This window comes from Aethalodelphis obliquidens, unplaced genomic scaffold (genome assembly GCF_003676395.1).
Source record: "Aethalodelphis obliquidens isolate GAN/ISIS:26980383/991018 unplaced genomic scaffold, ASM367639v1 scaffold3, whole genome shotgun sequence".
Taxonomy (NCBI): domain Eukaryota; kingdom Metazoa; phylum Chordata; class Mammalia; order Artiodactyla; family Delphinidae; genus Aethalodelphis; species Aethalodelphis obliquidens.
The window spans coordinates 15,954,776-15,977,479 of NW_020837947.1; the positions used below are offsets into that span (position 1 = coordinate 15,954,776).

Consider the following 22,704-nt stretch of genomic DNA (forward strand, 5'->3'; position numbering starts at 1 on the left):
CCTCAACAGGAAAAGCCAAAGAAAACCACAGAGAGGCCTAACAGTCGAAGTGCTGAAAACCAAAGAAAAAAAAAAATCTTGAAAGGAGCCGAAGAAACGAAATACAGGGAAACAACAATTCAAATGAATGCCGACTTCTTATCAAAAACAGTGGAGTCCAGAAGATACCGAAATGACAAAATTTAAGTGCTGAAAGGGAAAATAAACAATCAACCCACATCCTGCATCCAGCAAAAGTAAACTTTAAGGACAAGGCAAGATAACTATTTTTAAATATAGCCTTTGTGGGTGAGTGAATAAGTTTTACAACTAAACACATTACTGAAACAAACAGGTATTTATTTAATTACGAAAGGAAAACCAAGAAATACTTTACAACTTACTCTGGAAAATTATTTCTAATAATAAACAAAAATATATTTTCTATGGTTAAGATGCAAAATGACTGCTCTTCTGAGAAAATAAAGAAGTCATACTTTATAGGTATGCTTCTAACAGTAGGTGCAAAATTTTGGCACCTAACCTGCCACCAGCTCAAATGACCTAGGAGGAATAATTTCTTAAGGATTCTAAACAGTAGCAGAATATACACAGTACTACAAAACCCAACCGTAGATATACTGGAAAGATTTACAAAATGTGCCATATTCTTTCCTTTCTTAGAGTATGTAAGCAATTTATTTCTGACCTCTCAATATTATGACAGTGCAGAGTACTAAGTATCAGTTAATGGCTCACTCAGACTTCACGTTATGATAATTATCAAGTCTTCATTTTCACTATTGTTTACCATGGTGAATTCTTCCAGGACTGTAAGAGTATAACACAAATAATGGTTTAACTGTACTCACAAGAAGAGACCACAGTCTTCAGATTAAAAAACAACAATAAAGAAAAGCAACAGAACTTATAGGTCTGATCAAAATTTGAGCATTTATGAGGTAACTGGATATTTAAAATTAGACTATCATCACCATCCACAACCCACAAATTTAAGGAGTGCCTAGTATGCAGCAGATACCATGTTGGAGATACAAGTATTAGAGTCTATACCCTTGCTCTCCAGGTCACAGACATTCCTGGATTAAAGGCACATCAAAACAAGCTCATAATTTAGGTAACTATTTTAACTTGTCCACTATTTTATATTCTGTCTGCCTCCTGCTACCAGATCTGCTGCCTGCTATCTCAGTCTACCTTGTTGCTGACACAGCAGTCTTTTTCATCCGTTTCACATCATTCAAAAACAGACTGGAAAGGAGTACATGTGGAAAAACTATAAAGAGCAGCAGCAAGAAAAAGGTAGGGGCCACATCGTGAAGTGCCTTTTGGGCCATTAAAATTTGGAGGTTTTAGCTTCAGGGTAATGGGAAGCCACTGATAGATTTAAGCTCAGAGGCAGGAAAGGTGACATGATCAAGAAAACCTGTATGTATGAAGAATGGCTATAGTACAGAGAAAAGGGGCAAAAGAATATATGAGAAGACCAGTTAGAAAAATGCTGTAGTGTAACCATGAAATAGTTAATAGCTTGTAACTGCAGAGATAGCAATGGACAGTGAGTAGAAGGAAAATCTTCAGGGATATTTAGGAAGTAAAATTTAATAGAACTTTGAGATGGATTAGATACTGGGGTAAAGAAGGAGGTATAAAGGTTGCTTTCTTATTTGCTCAGATGGTGGTCCCATCTATAAACTAGGGAACAACAGAAAAGGTCCAAGAAAACAAAGGGGTAGATTCTAAGTTTAGTTTTGAACATACTGAGTCGAGGGTACCTTTAAAACCTCAAAACAGTGATATCACAGAGGGAGTTGGGATATATGGACCTGGAGCTCAGAGGAGAGGTCTAGGCTGCAGATAAACATTTGAGAGGCATCTATGGTGCTGGCATTAATTAAAATCTGAGCAGAGATGAGACAATCCTACCATATAATTTAAGAACAGTCAAAGAAAAATATTCTTGGTTATATTATGTATAAAACATCATACAGTCATTATTAATTTTTTCCCTAAAGGCCAACATTCCTTCCAGCCCAAACACTAAACATTATATACAAAAATTGATTTTAAAATATCTTAATTTTTTGTTCCGGAACTATTTTAAGGATATACCCTATAATGAAAAATTAAATAAAAATTTAAAGAAGAAAACATGTACATAGTTTTTTAAAAGCCAAACAGTACTACAAAGTTTATCGAGAAACCAGCAATTTCCCTGTCTCATGCCTCTCCACTTTTATCCTATTCCATATTCCACTGTCAACACTGAGCTGTTTCTCCACATTATACAAAGATGATTATAGGGCTGTTTCTTGATTTTTCAATTTTATACATTTTCTATGGACTTCCTACTGTGGAAAATGAAGAGTTAGCTTTATAACTTAGTTCCCATCCCATAATATAACCATGCTTCTTCACTCCAATGTCCATCTGCCCAATACTTATTTCACAATTTTTTGCTTAAATCCATATTCAGTATTTATATTACTTTTTCCTGTAAATACTGTTAGCCTACACTTAATCTATTATGAGGGGTGGATTATATTGCCAAGGTCCTTCCCCTACTAGCATTTTGGGAAGAAAAGTGTGTGTGTTGTTAATGAAAAAACTGTAGAATATTAACCATATGTGACCAAAAGCTGGCTTTCCATCAAGTCCAAGAAAACAGCAAAGCTCTCGCAATTCTAACCCCAGGATAAATGGGGAGAAATGAGAGGGGAGGGGATAGGGGTAAACACTACTATTCTGCTATTGAAATTATAGATTTAGATGAGATGTATTACTTTTAAACAAACCTTGACAAGAGATTAAAAAACAAACAAAACCCCCAAACTATGACTATACCGATATGTAAAAGATTAAAGTTGACTGCTCCTGGCCAGGAGGTACCATACAAAATAAATGATGGAGGAAAGCAAAATTCCCAGAGATCTAACTTTTAAGAAAAAAGGAGTGGACTTCCCTGGTGGTGCAGTGGTTAAGAATCCATCTGACAGGGCTTCCCTGGTGGCACAGTGGTTGAGAGTCCATCTGCTGATGCAGGGGACACGGGTTCGTGCCCCGGTCTGGGAAGATCCCACATGCCACGGAGCGGCTAGGCCTGTGAGCCATGGCCGCTGAGCCTGCGCGTCCAGAGCCCATGCTCCGCAACGGGAGAGGCCAGGGCAGTGAGAGGCCCGCGTACCGCAAAAAAAAAAAAAAAAAAAAAAATCCATCTGACAGTGCAGGGTATATGGGTTCGATCCCTAGACCAGAAAGATCCCACGTGCCACGGAGCAACTAAGCCTGTGCGCCACAACTACTGAGCCTGTGCTCTAGAGCCTGTGAGCCACAACTACTGAGCCCGCATGCCACAACTACTGAAACCCGTGTGCCTAGAGCCTGTGCTCTGCAACAAGAGAAGCCACCACAGTGAGAAGCCCGTGCACCACAACGAAGAGTAGCCCCCACTCACCACAACTAGAGAAAGCCTGCGTGCAGCAACGAAGACCCAATGCAGCCATAAATAAATAATAAATTAATTAATTTATAAAAAGATAAATAAAAACGGAGTAACTGGTAATGTATCTTATATAAACTACTTAGATTTATGTAATTTAAACTTGACAAAGTGTTGGCCTTTATTATTAAAGTCTTATTAAAAAAAAGAAATCAATGAATAAATTAAATGTAACTCTCAGATAAGCTTGAAACTTTCCTAAGCAGTAGAATTTCAAGAAACAATACTCTAACCATCTGTTTCTAAAATTTTCTGGCAAAAGAACATATTAATAGTTAAAAACAGAAATAACACTGCTAAATATTTCACCCTCAATTTCTACATTAGTGGGCATTGTTTCATTTAATAAGATGAGACAATTAAATGGCTGGTTAAGTATAAATTCTCGGATTCTATAATTTGTGCTCATTTATTTATGAAATTTAATCTGTCACTTACTTGCAGTGTCTTCTTGGGCAAATCATTAAACTCCTCTGTGTCTCAGTTTCTTCACCTACAAAATGGTGATGACAGAGTAGCTACCTCACATGATTTTGAGTAATACACATAAGATAATAAAAAGGAACACAGAGCAAGCAAACAAGTAAATAAAATAGCTTATGTAAATGGTAGCCATTAACACTATCATTTCTTCCTTGTAAAATGAAGGAAACTCCAAGAATTTACAGGATTAGTGATAACACAGTGAAAATTAATGGTATTACACTTGCCTGGCCTGTAGCAAAAACTACAAACACTAGTAGTAATAATTATTTATTCTAAATATCATGAATTTCCACAAAGTACAAAGGAACAAAACCTTAGCAAACACAGCTGCAGGCCACTCTGGCTGCAGAATATTGAAGGAGTTGACTGAGCCTTTGAGGCCTTCCTTTCCCATGTATATGGGACAAATAATTTGTTTTAATTAGGTAACTCAGATAAAGCTACCTGAAAACCAAATATTAGGTTGCATATAAGTGCCAGATAAGTGATATAAACTGTGCTATAGGTGTTTAAAGGGCTCTCTGGGCTGAGGGAAGGTGTGGGAGGGTCTTGAATCATGGGTACTTAAATAAGGTTAAAGTATGAAGCAAGGCAACCAAATACTGGACAGGTTCTGGAGACAATGAGTCAGTCACCTGTCTGGCTAAAAGAAGGAGGGACAGGAGGAAAGGGAATTATGAAGAAGGAGTTTGGGGTGGTGAGTATCTACAAGAGAAGACGAGAAAGGCCAATGAAGGCTGCAAGTGTACAGTGGCCTTTATCATAGAAGATCTTGAGTTAACACTAACGGTTTAGTATTATTATGTAAACTGGTATACATATTTTATCTTTGCCCAGTTTGTACATGGTTGAGTTTTGCTGGAACAAATTTAATTATTATAACAAAAAAAAATACAGTTCATGTTGAAATATCACAGAGAAATAGGAAGAAATATATAAAACTAAAGTTCATTTCTCAACTGCATTAGGATTCTCCTTTAGCTTGTGGACAAGAAGGTCTTTCCACTTTAACCATATATACCATCCTAAAATTTAACTCTGATTTCCATAGTGACTTCCAGAGACGATAATTTTTTCTATAAACAATGAAATCTTGAGTTGGATAGAACCCTAGGAAATTGTCTTATAAAAGTATATATATTTAAGAGGTAAGAGAAAAGCCTTGCTGCCCAGTAGACTGCTTTTACCAGACTTCCTCTTCCATTCATCTATCCAATTTTACCTCCTAAAACTAACCCTTGACAACAAACAGAAATTTTTACACAAGTAATGTTAGTTTCAAAGTGGAGACACTACCTTGTTCACCGCTGCTGTACCCTAAACACTTAGAAAGTGTAAGGCAAGTAGTAGATGTTCAAAAAATATTGCTGCAATAAATCTCTAAATACAGATCAGAATACATCTAGATTAAAGACTACTATAAAAAATGGTAGCTATCCCTCCAAACTAAAGTGTCTGCCTTACCCCTGGCTATGTCAGTGCTGCTGTAATACTTGTTTTGAAACTGTAAATTTGTTTCAATGCAATTGATATGTTAGGGAACAATTTGAACACTAAATGAATTTTGCTGTGATTTTATCTGCCAGAAACACTAGGTGAATGCAGAAAACCATACTCAGCTGAAACAAGCTGCATGTGAATACACAAAATGTGAATGTGAACACACCTCAACCATCTGCCAGCTACCTCAGCTCACTGCATCTTCGTGGAATCAGTCACACCCATCCACAACTTGTGTTCAACTTCCCTTGTGATTTCAGAAAACCCTTCTTCAACCACTTCACAATAGCAAGCTTCCACAACTATGTGGAAACTTCTTTTACAAGGCAAACTTCAGGAGGGTTTAAAAGCAAAATACAATATTTATTTGTATAAATATTGTACAAGTATTTACATATTTCTTAGCCACTTAACATGTGTAAAACTATACTATCATGTTTTTTAAGGTTCCTATCTTTCTAAATGTTCACTGATGACATTTTGAGTGTTGTACCCCAATTCCATGTTTCCCGTAAGTCTTGTAGGGTTTTGTTTTTTTATTTTTTGACTGTATTATTTTCCATAGTATGGTGTTTTTTAGGATCACATATGTCAAATTTTAACAGAACTGTTTGTACTGCAAAGCCCCTGACCTCAACAACGGTTACTCAACTCCCCAGGATGTCTAATTGGAAGGTAGAATGTTTCAACTTACATATTTGGTTGTCAATATGATGTTAACAGTTTCTTATTACTAATTTTAACTTGTGTCTCTCTGTGGACTGGCTGACAGGATCAGACTGTGCAGTGAGTTAGCTATAACTTTTTTAAAGTTAAAGCAAGTTTTGAAACTTTTTGGCCTCAATGAAGATTTCAGAATTAAACTTAAAAAAAAAGTATTACCTTCCTAATTATATACACTATTTAAAATACCTTATTCATTATTGGTGTAATATGTAAGTATCTCATCAAATGCCAAGTAGGTAATCGTTGATGCACTTCACATCTGATTAACTTTAAAAGAATTTACAAATGCCATTAATTGAATAATGAAAAATCTCAAAATTAACTTCAACAGCAAATTTTTAGAACTGTATTTCTTGGAGCATGATATTACATCTTTATTAAGGCAAAGCAAACTCACTGCCCCCCAAATTCTATAATATCAAGTTATTTTCCTAACATTTAAAATGTAAGAATTATAGCTATGGCAATTAAAAATCTAAAATTCAAATACTATCATCATCTACAATTAAAAACAGGATAAGTATAATTCACCTGTAGCATAAACTTTAGCATAAAACAGCTGTAATACTGAATCATTTTACATAGATATTTGCAAAAATAAAATAACAGAAACACACCAAGTTAGTCACCTAAATGCTACTTACTTTACCTATCATGTTCAGATTTAGTGTTAGTTAAAAGATTAAAGGGAACAAAGGATTATGTTACCAGAAAATGTATTTCTCAACTTTATAAGCCTACAGTAATTTATTTTCTAAAGAAAAACAGTAAATATTAATAACTGAAGTAACATAATGATCCACATGACCTCCTCTTAAAAAAAAATTTCCCAATTTTCTCATTTAATACACTGCCTCAAGTTCACTGAATGTTGACCATTTCTTATGGTTAAAAGGCTTACCAGTTATAAGTTCCTCTAAAAGGAATGTGCAAGTCAGCCACACTTGGCAATTTATGTATTGTGGTTTTGTGGTGAGTGCTACCATTTTCTAAGGATCAAGAAAAGTGCAATAAATCTAAGGCAGAATGGTTATAATCCATCAAAACATATTATATAACTAACTACCTTGTGTGTATTTTCCAATTCATACCCCATTATTATCTTTCAATACATTAGGGCTTTAAGATGGAAACAAAGTTACTTCTGAGTGAGCCCCTTTTCATGTAATTTTTGGATAATGCATCCTGTATGCAAATATCTTTAAAAGAAAACATGATATAAATATGTGATATGATAATAAGCTCCTATTTATGGGTAAAAGGGAAAAAAAGAGGAGAAAAAGAAATGAAAGCACTTGAAAGAACCAGTTTACATCTTACATCAACCATAAACATTTGGAATGAACTAACAGTCTCAGTGACATGTAAAAATTATAATAATGTGGTTAAAATATTAATCTAGAATGGCATTTTAAGATGAAGATTCAGAGAAAGTTATAAGAAGTTTCACCATCTCCATGTAGTTTCAACCCCTTCCTTGACCCCTGTTTTTTCTGTTCATCTCATCTAACTTTGCCCATCTTCTTTCTACTGTCATGGCCCTTAGCTGACTTCTCCCCAGTGTAGACTGCTGGCCAGATGCTAGGTATGTGTGTGTGTTACGGCACTGAGAGTGTGATGATTAACTTCATGAGTTAGACACAGTATAAATGGACAGTTATTCTTGATCTCCAAAACCTTTAATAACTAACAAAAAGTTATATCAGTAATTTTAAAATCATATACATACACTTGATTGGTAATTGACAACTGTGGTGAATCATGAGACTGCTAAGCCTGCTAATGGAGAAAGTACATAAGGATCTATATGCAAAGGAAAATATTTAAAAGAAAGATTTCATTACTATAACAGTATTCAGAATCTTCAAAAGAAATTACAGTGTATTTAAAATGAGTGGTTAAAACAGTGAAACAATATTAAATTGAATCAACTCTCTAAAATAAAGTAATTTTGTTTTTTGTTAAGTTATGTGCCAGTCTTTCAAATCTAACACTACAAAACTGTTGAAAAGATGGCTATTAATCTTGTTATAGTTATGGGGAATGAATTTTATATTAGATGGTCAAGAATAATCTCAAAACTGTACAGAAACTTCTATCTCAGCAGATTTATTACATATAAATCTATTTCACAATTCTCCAAACAATTATAGATACCCTTAGAGAATACTCAATATTTTTAATTGTATAATATAGTTGAATAAAGAACCAGAAATCTCATTATACAATGCTTATCCATAAATCTAGAGACTTTCATAATAAGAAAATATGAACTGCAAAAATATATGAAAGTGATCATCTACTTCATATTTTGATTTATGAAATGACACATTTTCTAATATATTACTGTTATATATTATATTTGCATATGTACTATATAGTATACATATTTTGCTTACTCAATAAACATTTGTTGAGTGTCTACTAGTCACTCTATATGATAATGGGTGCTGAAAATATTAAAATTAATAAAAGCACAGTTGCCTCCACTCAAGAAATTTACATTTTAGTAGGGGAAGACAATACATCAACAAGTAAATATAATAACTGAACTGTAACTGAGTTGTGCTGCAGTATACATGGGAAACAAAGAAGGGACCCATCAATTCTGAGGGAAGTGGAGGGTTTATGGAAACGATTAATTAAAGAAGGCAACACTGAGACAGCGGAAGCAAGAACTACAATCCTGCTGCCTGTGGAACAAAAACCACCTTCACAGAAAGATGGACAAGATGAAAAGGCAGAGGGCTATGTACCAGATGAAGGAACAAGATAAAACCCCAGAAAAACAACTAAATGAAGTGGAGATAGGCAACCTTCCGGAAAAAGAATTCAGAATAATGATAGTGAAGATGATCCAGGACCTCGGAAAAAGAATGGAGGCAAAGATGGAGAAGATGCAAGAAATGTTTAACAAAGACCTAGAAGAATTAAAGAACAAACACCTAGAAGAATTAAAGAACAAACAAACAGAGATGAACAATACAATAACTGAAATGAAAAATACACTAGAAGGAATCAATAGCAGAATAACTGAGGCAGAAGAACGGATAAGTGACCTGGAAGACAGAATGGTGGAATTCACTGCCATGGAACAGAATAAAGAAAAAAGAATGAAAAGAAATGAAGACAGCCAAAGAGACCTCTGGGACAACATTAAACACAAAAACATTCACATTATAGGGGTCCCAGAAGGAGAAGAGAGAGAGAAAGGACCTGAGAAAATATTCGAAGAGATTATAGTTGAAAACATCCCTAACATGGGAAAGGAAATAGCCACCCAAGTCCAGGAAGCGCAGAGAGTCCCAGGCAGGATAAACCCAAGGAGAAACACACCGAGACACGTAGCAATCAAATTGACAAAAATTAAAGACAAAGAAAAATTATTGAAAGCAACAAGGGAAAAATGACAAATAACATACAAGGGAACTCCCATAAAGTTAACAGCTGATTCCTCAGCAGAAACTCCACAAGCCAGAAGGGAGTGGCATCATATATTTAAAGTGATGAAAGGGAAGAACCTACAACCAAGATTACTCTACTCAGCAAGGATCTCATTCAGATTCAACGGAGAAATCAAAAGCTTTACAGACAAGCAAAAGCTAAGAGAATTCAGCACCACCAAACCAACTCTACAACAAATGCTAAAGGAACTTCTCTAAGTGGGAAACACAAGAGAAGTAAAGGACCTACAAAAACAAACCCATAACAATTAAGAAAATGGTAATAGGAACATAGATATCGATAATCACCTTAAACATGAATGGATTAAGTGCTCCAACCAAAAGACACAGGCTTGCTGAATGGATACAAAAACAAGACCCATATATATGCTGTCTACAAGAGAACCACTTCAGACCTAGGGACATATACAGACTGAAAGTGAGGGGATGGAAAAAGATATTCCATGCAAATGGAAATCAAAAGAAAGCTGGAGTAGCAATACTCGTATCAGATAAATAGACTTTAAAATAAAGAATATTACAAGAGACAAGAAAGGACAATACATAATGATCAAGGGATCAATCCAAAAAGAAGATATAACAATTATAAATATATATGCACCCAACATAGGAGCACCTCAATACATAAGGCAACTGCTAAGAGCTATGAAAGAGGAAATCAACAGTAACACAATAATAGTGGGGGACTTTTAACACCTCATTTACACCAATGGACAGATCATCCAAACAGAAAATTAATAAGGAAACACAAGCTTTCAATGACACAACAGACTAGCTAGATTTAACTGACATTTATAGGACATTCTGTCCAAAAACAGCAGATTACACTTTCTTCTCAAGTGCACAAGGAACATTCTCCAGGATAGATCACGTCTTGGGTCACAGATCAAACCTCAGTAAATTTAAGAAAGTTGAAATCATATCAAGCATCTTTTCTGACCACAACACTATGAGATTAGAAATCAATCACAGGGAAAAAAAACCGAAAAAACATAATCACATGGAGGCTAAACAATATGTTATTAAATAACCAAGAAATCACTGAAGAAATCAAAGAGGAAATCAAAAAATACCTAGAGACAAATGACAACAAAAACAATATGATCCAAAACCTATGGGATGCAGCAAAAGCAGTTCTAAGAGGAAAGTTTATAGCAATATAAGCCTACCTCAAGAAACAAGAAAAATCTCAAATAAACAACCTAACCTTACACCTAAAGGAACTAGAGAAAGAAGAAAAAACAAAACCTAAAGTTAGCAGAAGGAAAGAAATCATAAAGATCAGAGCAGAAATAAATGAAATAGAAACAAAGAAAATAATAGCAAAGATCAATAAAACTAAAAGCTAGTTCTTTGAGAAGATAAACAAAATTGATAAACCATTAGCCAGACTCATCAAGAAAAAGAGGGAGATGACTCAAATCAATAGAATTAGAAATGAAACAGGACAAGTAACAACTGACACTGCAGGAATACAAAGGATCATGAGAGATTACTACAAGCAACTAAATGCCAATAAAATGGACAACCTGGAAGAAATGGACAAATTCTTAGAAAAGCACAACCTTCCGAGACTGAACCAGGAAGAAATAGAAAATATAAACAGACCAATCACAAGCACTGAAATTGAGACTGTGATTAAAAATCTTCCAACAAACAAAAGCCCAGGACCAGATGGCTTCACAAGCAAATTCTATCAAACATTTAGAGAAGAGCTAACACCTATCCTTCTCAAACACTTCCAAAATATAGCAGAGGGAGGAACACTCCCAAACTCATTCTACGAGGCCACCATCACCCTGATACCAAAACCAGACAAGGATACTACAAAAAAAGAAAATTACAGAACAGTATCACTGATGAATATAGATGCAAAAATCCTCAACAAAATACTAGCAAACAGAATCCAACAACACATTAAAACGATCATACACCATGGTCAAGTGGGACTTATCCCAGGGATGCAAGGGTTCTTCAATACATGCAAATCAATCAATGTGATACACCATATTAAGAAACTGAACAATAAAAACCATATAATCATCTCAATAGATGCAGAAAAAGCTTCTGACAAAATTCAACACCCACGTATGACAAAAACTCTCCAGATGGGCTTCCCTGGTGGCGCAGTAGTTGAGAGTCTGCCTGCCGATGCAGGGGACACGGGTTCGTGCCCCGGTCTGGGAAGATCCCACATGCCGTGCAGCGGCTAGGCCCATGAGCCATGGTCACTAAGCCTGCACGTCTGGAGCCTGTGTTATGCAATGGGAGAGGCCACAACAGTGAGAGGCCCAAGTATGGCAAAAAAAAAAAAAAAAATCCTCTCCAGGAAGTGGGCATAGAGGGAACCTACCTCAACATAATAAAGGCCATACATAACAAACCCACCACAAACATCATTCTCACTGGTGAAAAACTGAAAGCATTTCCTCTAAGATCAGGAAGAAGACAAGGATGTCCACTCTTGCCACTATTATTCAACATAGTTTTGGAAGTCCGAGTCACAGCAATCAGAGAAGGAAAAGAAAAAAAAGGAATAAAAATTGGAAAAGAAGAAGTAAAACTGTCACTGTTTTCAGATGACATGATGCTACACACAGAGAATCCTAAATATGCCACCAGAAAACTACTAGAGCTAAACAATGAATTTGGTAAAGTTGCAGGATACAAAACTAATGCACAGAAGTCTCTCGCATTCCTATACACAAATGATGAAAAATCTGAAAGAGAAATTAAGGAAACACTCCCATTTACTATTGCAACAAAAAGAATAAAATACCTAGGAATAAACCTACCTAAGGAGACAAAAGACAAAAGAAAACTATAAGACTGCTGAAAGAAATTAAAGATGATACAAACAGATGGAAAGATATACCATGTTCATGCATTGGAAGAATCAACATTGTGAAAATGACTCTACTACCCAAAGCAATCTACAGATTCAATGCAATCCCTATCAAATTACCAATGGCATTTTTTACGGAACTAGAACAAAAAATCTTAAAATTTGTATGGAGACACAAGAGACCCTGAATAGCCAAAGCAGTCTTGAGGGAAAAAAATGGAGCTGGAGGAATCTGACTCCCTGACTTCAGACTATACTACAAAGCTACAGTAATTAAGACAATATGGTAGTGGCACAAAAACAGAAATACAGATCAATGGAACAGGATAGAAAGCCCAGACATAAACCCACACACCTATGGTCAACTAATCTATGATAAAGGAGGCAAGGATATACAATGGAGAAAAGACAGTCTCTTCAATAAGTGGTGCTGGGAAAACTGGACAGCTACATGTAAAAGAACGAAATTAGAACACTCCCTAACACCATACACAAAAATAAACTCCAAATGGATTAGAGACCTAAATGTAAGACCGGACACTATAAAACTCTTAGAGGAAAACATAGGAAGAACACTCTTTGACATAAATCACAGCAAGATCTTTTTTGATCCACCTCATAGAGTAATGGAAATAAAAACTAAAATAAACAAACGGGACCTATTGATACTTAAAAGCTTTTGCACAGCCAAGGAAACCATAAACAAGACGAATTGACAACCCTCAGAATGCGAGAAAATATTTGCAAATGAATCAACAAAGGGTTAATCTCCAAAATATATAAACAGCTCATGCAGCTCAATATTAAAAAAAAAAAACAAACAAACCAATCAAAAAATGGGTAAAAGACCTAAATAGACATTTCTCCAAAGAAGACATACAGACGGCCAAGAAGCACATGAAAAGGTGCTCAACATCACTAATTATTAGAGAAATGCAAATCAAAACTACAATGAGGTATCACCTCATACCAGTTAGAATGGGCATCATCAGAAAATCCAGAAACAACAAATGCTGGAGAGGGTGTGGAGAAAAGGGAACCCCCTTGCACTGTTGGTGGGAATGTAAATTGATACAGCCACTATGGAGAACACTATGGAGGTTCCTTAAAAAACTAAAAATAGAACTACCATATGACCCAGCAATCCCACTACTGGGCATATATCTAGAGAAAACCATAATTCAGAAAGACACTTGCACCCCTATGTCCACTGCAGCACTATTTACAATAGCCAGGACATGGAAGCAACCTAAATGCCCGTTGACAGACGACTGGATAAAGAAGATGTGGTGCATATATACAATGGAATATTACTCAGCCATAAAAAGGAACGAAACTGTGTCATTTGTAGAGACGTGGATGGACCTAGAGACTGTCATACAGAGTGAAGTAAGTCAGAAAGAGAAAAAAAAAATATCGCATACTAATGCATATATGTGGAACCTAGAAATATAGTACAGATGAACCGGTTTGCAGGGCAGAAATAGAGACACAGATGTAGAGAACAAATGTATGGACACCAAGGGGGGAAAGTAGTGGGGAGGATGGTGGTGGTGGGATGAATTGGGAGATTGGGATTGACATATATACACTTATATGTATAAAATGGATAACTAATAAGAACCTGCTATATAAAAAAATAAATAAAATTCAAAAAAAAGAATGATGACATGAAAAACAAAACGATCACAAGATTATAATTTAAAAAAAATAAAATAAAGAAGGCAACACCTAAGCTGGGTCTTGGAAGATAAACATGTGTTCGCTAGATTGTCAGGCAAGAGGGAAAGAATATTTCAAACATAAGTAGTTGTCTGGGAAAAGACTTTAAATGCATGGCAAGTTTGGAAAACCACAAGAAGCTGGTTAATGTTGAAGTGCAGGGAGTGAGACTAACAGTGAAAAAGTGTGATAAAGGAAGAGGCTGAAGAAGTAGGGTAGGCACAGGCATATCATAGATGATCTTAATTGCTTTCCTCTGCACCATATGTGCTGAATCCCACAAGTCAGCAAGAACAACATGCCTCTCACTTTCCAGATTCAGATAATTTATCTCTGAAGTTCCAAGCCCTGCCTGGTTCTGTGACATTCCACCAAGTCCCAGAGGTGGGCATGCATTCATTCAGCAACACTCACTCTGTGCCATTTAGCAGTGTATAAGCTGCAGTGGAGATCAGGAGGAAGTGTCTAAAACTTAGGAATTAAGGAGAGGCAGGAGAAACTTCACAAAGAATGTAGTGCTTGAACTTAGCCATTACAGATGAATCATAAAAGTCTTGCAGGATATCACTGACTACTGTTTGTGTTGCGGGAAAGACCATGAAAGAATAAATTTGAAGAATTATAGCTGTAGTGTAGAAGGGTAAGTGAGATAAGGCTAAAAAGGTAGAAAGTTTTCAGTGAAAAATGTACAGATTCTAGATAATGTAAAAGAGCTAAGAAAATTATAGTGGCCTGGAACTTTCTCATAAATATGATCTACTTTTTGGTTCACCTTGATATCTGGGATCCATTCCACAAACATTGCCCACTATAAGCCTGGTAATGTGTTCTAAACATGCAAAGATGAATAAAATATGGTCCCTGCTTCTGAGATTATAAATTAGTAGAATTCAGATTTATATTGGACTTCTTATAGCATATATTTGTTATCTTACTTCATCCTCCCCACATGTGAAGCAGAGAAGACAACAGGTAAACCATTTTTTTTTTCTTTTTAACTGAAGAGAATCATGGAAAGACGTATTAAGAGATATATCTACAGTTCCAACTAAGTCAGTAGCAGAACAGTATTCTAGGCCAGCAGTTCTCAACTGTGGTGTCACTACCCAGTGCTAGCGCAATCAGTTGTAAATGAAATTTGTTGCTGATCATTAAGTACCAGAGCTCTATCTATAACAATATAAAGTATCTAACCTATGGACAAACACATGTGTTTAAAGAGGAGCACATAAGGATGTCACTGGAGTGTATATTACTAAAAGAACAACCTGAATGACCATTGAGGAATGAATAAATAAATTACTGTATAGCAATACTAAAGAACATCATACAACTTTTTTTTAAGTGGAGTAAGATATCCAAGTAATTATATGCAAAGACCTATAAGACATTACTGAATGAAAAAAGATGCAAAACCCATGTATAATGATACTCTTTGTGTTAAAAAAAAAAAAAGGATACAAAAAAATTTTTAGACAGATTATTTTTATATGAATGCACAGGAAATGCTCTGAAAGGGTAACACTAATGAGAGCCGGCTGGGTAAAGGGACACATGGATGGAAGATGGACCAAGGAGATTTAGTCATCTCTGTTATGTCTGAATTTTTTATAAGGATATATATTCATGTATTACTTGTATAATTAAGCATAAACAATTGAGCTTAAAGCAGAATATTTTCCCTATAAAGTTATTTCCTACATATTTCCCCATAACACTACTTGTATTCTGATATGTGGGTAGGAGAGTAGGAGCAGAATAGAAAGAATTTATTTGCAAGTACCTGAACTGAGCCAACTCAATGTACTTTCAAATAACTCAAAGCCTATGTTATCAATGCTGAAACTGTTACCGATACAGTTAGCAACTGCAACAACGCTCAATCATCAGGAGTCTTGACAGACGAGATTTAAACGTCCATACATAAAGGTGGACAAGAGCACTCTCCTCTGAACCTATAGCATAACCACTCTGGTTTAGCCTCACTACAGGTTGGGCTCTGTGATGAACGCTGTTAACCTGTATTATTTCAATTACTTCTTACAACATTCTTGTAAGGATTAAATGAGAAACTGCAGGTAAAACTCTTCACACATAATGCCCAATCACATAACAATAAGTGTTGTCCTTTATAGGTGTTCCTACTGCCTAATCTCTAACCTTATCAATTACTGTACTGCAGTCAGCTTTTCAAAAGCCTCACTGTACTGCAGTCAGCTTTTCAAAAGCCTCACTGACTTAAGTGTGCCAATGCTAAGAAACCTGCAATGGATTCTCATTACCTACTGGACTAAATCCAAACTCCTTCATCAGACATTTGAAAGCATGTGTGACGCAGCTCCATCACCCATCATGTTCCTTCTGTACCCTACTATTCTGTAGGCACATTGGAGTGCTCACAATTTTCAGCATATATTATATACTCTGACTTCCATAACTTAGGAGTACTCTTGTCACTCTCGCTAAACAGTTCTATCTACTCCAAGGTTTTGTAGAAATATTACCTTCTCTACAAAGTTGATTCTCTCTGGCACTCTCAAGTACATTGCTTATCTCTATTATGATACTTTTTTTGTATCACTTGTTTGTAAACTGACTGAAAGCAAGTTTTATTTATTTTTACATCCCTACTGTGCCTAGCACAGTGTTTTATACACAATTTGCATTTAATAATGTAGAAAACTTTCACCATTACTCATAGCCCCAGTGATAACCAGTACAACTTGAAATTCTGAAGCAATTCTCTCTAATTTCCCCTTCAATTCACCTACCAGTGGTAATGACCCTATAGTAACTCTGGTAGTAACTCTTTCCAGTCCTAATTCAACACTCAGTGAGATATAATTATTTCCATACCAAACAAATGAAGTGGCACATAATCAGTGACCTAATGCTGACAAGACTGGCTGACATTAAATTCATTATGCATTAACACTGGAGGAAGGAATACAAAGCATAAGCTAGAATATTGGAATCATCTTTTAAAATCACAACTGGGATATAAAATTCCTCTGTTCAATTTTGGGTAATCTCTAACCTAACTGAATTGAACTTTAAAATCAAAGGATGTGTAAGGTCATCTACCCATTTAGTAAATAAAGTCACCTTTTATGGATTAATTATTTCTAAATCTATACAAATTGGTAAAAGCAGTAAATGTCCTTAAAAGCTAAGTGACCTCAGCCCTCTAACCATTCATAAGTGGTTTTTTCTCGGTTAAAATCTAAGGTAGCAAGAAACCTTAGTTTTTAGTTTTGTTGTTAAATTTCACGACATTGCAACTACTAATGACTTTGGTTTCTTTTGAGCAATCAAGTAAAAACATAGCAAATACTAGTTATATACGTACATTTAAAATATAATTAAATTCTTCAGGCAAAAGTATTACATAATACGTTACTTGATTCTATCTAGGAACCTTCTTCCAATTTTTGAAAGCCATATTAACTCTTTATGTGAAGGCATTCGTAGTGCAGAATAGTTGAGGATCTCAGGACAGAGAATTGGTTTCATTTAATTCTCTAAACTACTTGTACCACATGTGAACCTCTTAAAGGAAGACAGTTTTGTGGTTACTGTTTACTTTTCAATGAAGACCAGAGTACTTTTTGGAGATTTACAGGGCTTAACTCAATAGCATGTCAAATTTATTTTTCTTAAATGGTTTTTGCATTAGTTTGCTACTACTAGCAAACAAGTTAAATTAGAAATATTCAGGCAAAGGTACATTAAAGTCAATACTAGCTGCATGTTATCTAGGTGTTAGGGATGTTACCAAACTTTAAAGCAAGATGACCACAAGTTTTGAAAGTAAAGTGTTGGTTATTATAGATTTCATAGTAAGGCAGTTACATGGCTAAGCTTGGCTGGTACCATGGACTTTAGCATACCTGGAAATAGAAAAATTCAAATGGTAGCTGTTCTTGATTGGCCCATTGCCATTTTTGCAGCTTACAAATTTTTAATTAAGTAACTGCAGTGAGCTCATCTCTACTGGATACTTCTTTTCCAGGGCAGGTCCAGGAACTGGGTCTGGAGCCTTGAAAGCAGAAGAGAAACTAGAGTAAACTAGGGGTAGGCAGAACAAGAAACGTGACCAGATAACATTGAGATCTAATAGCAGTGAGGTAGTCCCCAATGTCTCTCACATGAAATATTCTTAAGTGGAAAAGAATCTCTTAAATTACAAGTTACCAGAAGATGCTATTTGCATTAGTTCAGTCATTGTCTTAATCTACACAACTCCACTCTGAACTCCTAACTCTAGAAACTATAACAGTAGCCTTTATGAAATCTCTATTGGCTTTTAGCAATAGACTGTCCAATATGGAACCACAGAGTATAAAAGAACGAGAAAAACAACAATAAATTCACTTTCATTGGTAAAACTGGAATTGTAAAGTCCTCATTTTCAGGTCAGTTTTCTCTTTTGCTATCTTATTTCCAATCATCTTCTAATTGTTCCCCTAAATTCCTACAATCAATTGTCAGAGGTTTCTTAAGAAATGCTTTATATATATCCAAGCAATGAACTGAATTTCAAGTTCCAATTTTTAAAAATACTTTGTAATTCTTAAAGAGGGAGGCAAAGAACAGCTCATAAGATGTGGTTCTTAACCACACTGGAAATTCTTTTTTCCATTACCAAAACAGATTCAATGATTTTTTTTTTTTTTTTTTTGGTTAGGTCCACATTATTTAAAAAAACACACACACGCAAAACTTGCAACTACAAAGGTTACAGAAATGGTAGGCTATTAAAAATGTTAGACTGTTGTACTAATTAGATTACTAGGGCCTGGAAATGATGTCCTTATGTTTGGTGAGCTGATACCCTTAGGAGTCTCTCTCTAAGAAACGAATCAATCCCACAGCAGTCAAAATAAACTGAACCCTCTGCTGCTGTCAAATGATGGCAGACTGTGAGAACTGTAACAGGACAAAAAAGTAGTGAAGACAAGGATTCAAAGAACTTAACTCCCTGCATTTCTAGTAACTAGAAACACAACAAAGCAAAATAAAATGAAAGTAGTTTTTAAGAAAAATGTCAATTTTCCACCTTCTGTGATGGCATGTTGCAGGTGAAAATATTCAGGTGGAGAAAGATCTGGGTTCAAATCTGGTTCCAGTATAAACTAAAACTCTGCAGAAGTTTCCGGTCTGTTAAATGGGATACCATCCCCCACCTCACTGGATTGTCATGAGAATTAGCACCTAATGACCTGGCACACAGTAGGTATTCAATACATTTTTCTGCATAATGGAACGTTATTTTTTTGTTCTAAACATATGAGTATACTTAAGCTTTCATTTTAATAAATGCTAAAGCAACAGCTGTGTAACAAGCTTTAGGTTTAAATAACTCAACTGTGTCACATCCTAAGAGATATAACTGATTCATCAACACTGATTTCAGAACAAAGCAAATGTAAGAACGCTCAGTTCTGAGAATTGATGATAAATAAAAATATAACAATTTACATTTAGGATATAAAGAGAATTAGTGGTAAACAAGTAAGTAGACATGTAATTCTTCCTCCTCCAAGTAAAGGAGAAAATACGTTTGTCAACAGGTTAAAAGGTTATAGATCTGGGATACAGTGCCTTTTAAAAAACAAAAGGAATCAATGTATGATCTAACTAGGTCTTTAAGTCAGGAAATGCTTTAAGGGCAAAGAAAAGCCTTACATTTGAGCAATAATTTTCCTCTTACTGATAGAACAGTGGGTTCCACACAAAATTATTATTTACCAAATATGGTTCAAAGATCAGATTACACCTTCCCTGGCATTACCAAGTAATAGAGCATTATCGCAGGCCACAAGGAATTTTAAAAAGAAAAAGAAAAAGAAATTTCCTTAAAGTTACTCGAAATGTATTCACTGCTACAACTTTATTTCAAATAGTTTTTAAAAGTTAACATGGAAAGAAAGAGTCTTACTCAAAAGAGATTGCAATTTACTTAGAGATGATAAGATTAAACTAAATTTTGCCAGAAGGCAAAAAAAAAGAAAAAAAAAGTATTTAAAAATGAGGATTCCTATTCATTAACCCATATGGATAGACTTTCAGTTTAAAGACATCAAGAAAAACACTTTTATAGACAAACCATTAATTTTTGTTTTTATTTTATAACTACTATCATATTGAAATCTCATTACTCAAATAATGTTTCAGTTGATTCTTTTGGATTTTCCAGATATAAAATGTCATCTACAAATAAATGTGCCTCCTCCCTTTCAATAATTACACCTCCTGTTTTGTTTTTTGGTCTAATTATATTGGCCAGCATTCCCAAGACAATATTATGTAACAGTAATGCTGGCCAGACCTTTTTTGATTCATGACTTTTAAAAAGGAATTTAGTATTTCACTAAATACTAAAATAGGAATTCTAGTATTTTACCATTTCTAGTAACAAAATGCTGGCTTCCGGTCTGAGATATATAAAATCTTGGCTATGTTCATTCGTTCTTGTTTCACTAAGCATTCTTATTAGAAATAAATGTTGATTTCCCTTTTTTTTGATATCCGTCAAGATATTCATAGCCCCCGTGACCTACTAATATGACTTAACTTGATTTATCATTACATTCCTAGAGTGAATATTACTCAGTTATAGTATTATTCTGTTAATGTAATGCTAGATTCCATTTGACAGTTTTATTAAGCATTTTTTGCACCAACTTTTGTGAGACTGATGTGCAATCTTTTATGTTCATATTTTACGTTACGTGGCTTTATAAAAAGAACCAGGAAGCTTACCTTTTCTTCTCTATATTCTGATATACACAGCTAATTACCTAGTGCTTTTTGCAGGAAAGAGTCTCATATCAGCTAAGACCAGCATTTTCATTTGTGGCTCCAGATCCTATCCCTTTCTTTCACATTTCCACAACACCCTTTCTTTTCAATCTCTCACTTCAACCTACGAACCTGTTTAAGTCTTAACCATCTTAAACATATATCCATGAACACATTTATACCACAAAAACTTTCCTTATCAGTTAAGTCTTGTTCAGCAAGTATTTATTCACAAAGCTGTTTATTAAAACTGCTACTCTATTCAAGGAACTGACAATGAACTGCAGTTCCTGCCCTCTATTCCTAATCTAGTAAGGAGCACAACCATGCATACAAAAAACTGCAATAGCAATGCAAAGAATAAACAAGTTATGCTAGGACATCTCTCTCTCACCATCTGTGCCTTGCCAAACTTCTCTACTGAGTAGTTATGCTATGGTCTCAAATTTGTTTTAATCTGCCTTCAAGTTTTATCCCTTGGTAAGTTTTATTCAAATCACCAAATCCAATAACCTCTTCAGGAGCCTTACCCACCATTTTGCAAAAACTTTGCGGCTTGTTTCATATTTTTTTAATAAATCCAATTAGATCTTCAAATGTACTGTTAAATTTTGTTTTTTTAAAGGAAATTCATAGAATATTTTATTCTTTAAAAATTTATTCATTTATGGCTGCATTGGGTCTTCACTGCTGCACACCGGCTTTCTCTAGCTGCGGTGAGCTGGGGCTACTCTTCGTTGCGGTGCGTGGGCTTCCCATTGCAGTGGTTTCTCTTGTGATGGAGCATGGGCTCTAGGCGCACGGGCTTCAGCAGCTGTGGCACACGGGCTCAGTAGTTGTGGCTCGCAGGCTCTAGAGCGCAGGCTCAGTAGTTGTGGCGCACGGGTTTAGCTGCTCTATGGCATGTGGGATCTTCCCGGACCAGGGATTGAACCCGTGTCCTGTGCACTGGCAGACAGATTCTTAACCACTGCGCCATCAGGGAAGTTCCCATAGAATATTTTAAGTTTTACTAGGCACTTTTAATTCACCATATCATTTGATGCTCATGAAAAACCACCCAGTAAGGCTAGGTAATTATTACTCTCATTTGCAAGGTTCAGAAAAATACATCAATTTACTGATTATCAAAACTCCAATAAGCAGCAGAGTTAGGGCCAGAGATGTATTTGTGGCTTTCTAACTCCAGGTCCAGGGTTCCCTCCTCTATATTTTATTAACTTGATTGATTAATTACTAACTTGAATACTTACTGATCATTCTCTTCTTTAAAACTTTTCTGGTCAATATTGCATATTCTTCTAGCGTCCTAGGTTCCTTATTTTGGTACTTCTTAATGTTTGTCAAAGGGATGTATAAGTAAAATCTATGACATTTATTCTCTCACTTCTTGCTCTGGCATCTCATCTACAGTTACAGCATCATCTAGGGAGAAGCTCCTTTAAATTGTAGTTTAACCTTCCTGTTCTACTTGATGAAACGTAAGCATTCAGAATCATAGAATTTGATGTTGAAAGGATCTTAGAGATTATTAAGTCCAACATCTTTATTTAACAGAAGAAAAATATAAAGTTCAACTCACACAAGTCAGTAGCAGAATTTGAATAAAAGTTTAAGCAAAATTTGCCTTTTTAAACTTATGAATCATAAAACAAATA

General features: G+C 35.3%; 1 protein-coding gene across 4 annotated transcripts in view; it reads right to left on the reverse strand.

The window, feature by feature from the left end:
* TAB2 (TGF-beta activated kinase 1 (MAP3K7) binding protein 2) overlaps positions 1 to 22,704 on the reverse strand; it is an 86,663-nt gene that overhangs the window by 43,378 nt on the left and 20,581 nt on the right. The window contains exon 1 of one of the 4 annotated variants that reach the window (XM_027083706.1): positions 18,133 to 19,502. The exons of 1 other annotated variant lie outside the window; for it this stretch is intronic. The gene's annotated coding sequence lies outside the window, so the exon portion shown is untranslated. Of the gene's footprint in view, positions 1 to 3,937; positions 3,993 to 18,132; positions 19,512 to 22,704 lie in introns of those variants that run through there. 2 more of the 4 variants (XM_027083726.1, XM_027083738.1) reach the window with 2 other exon arrangements.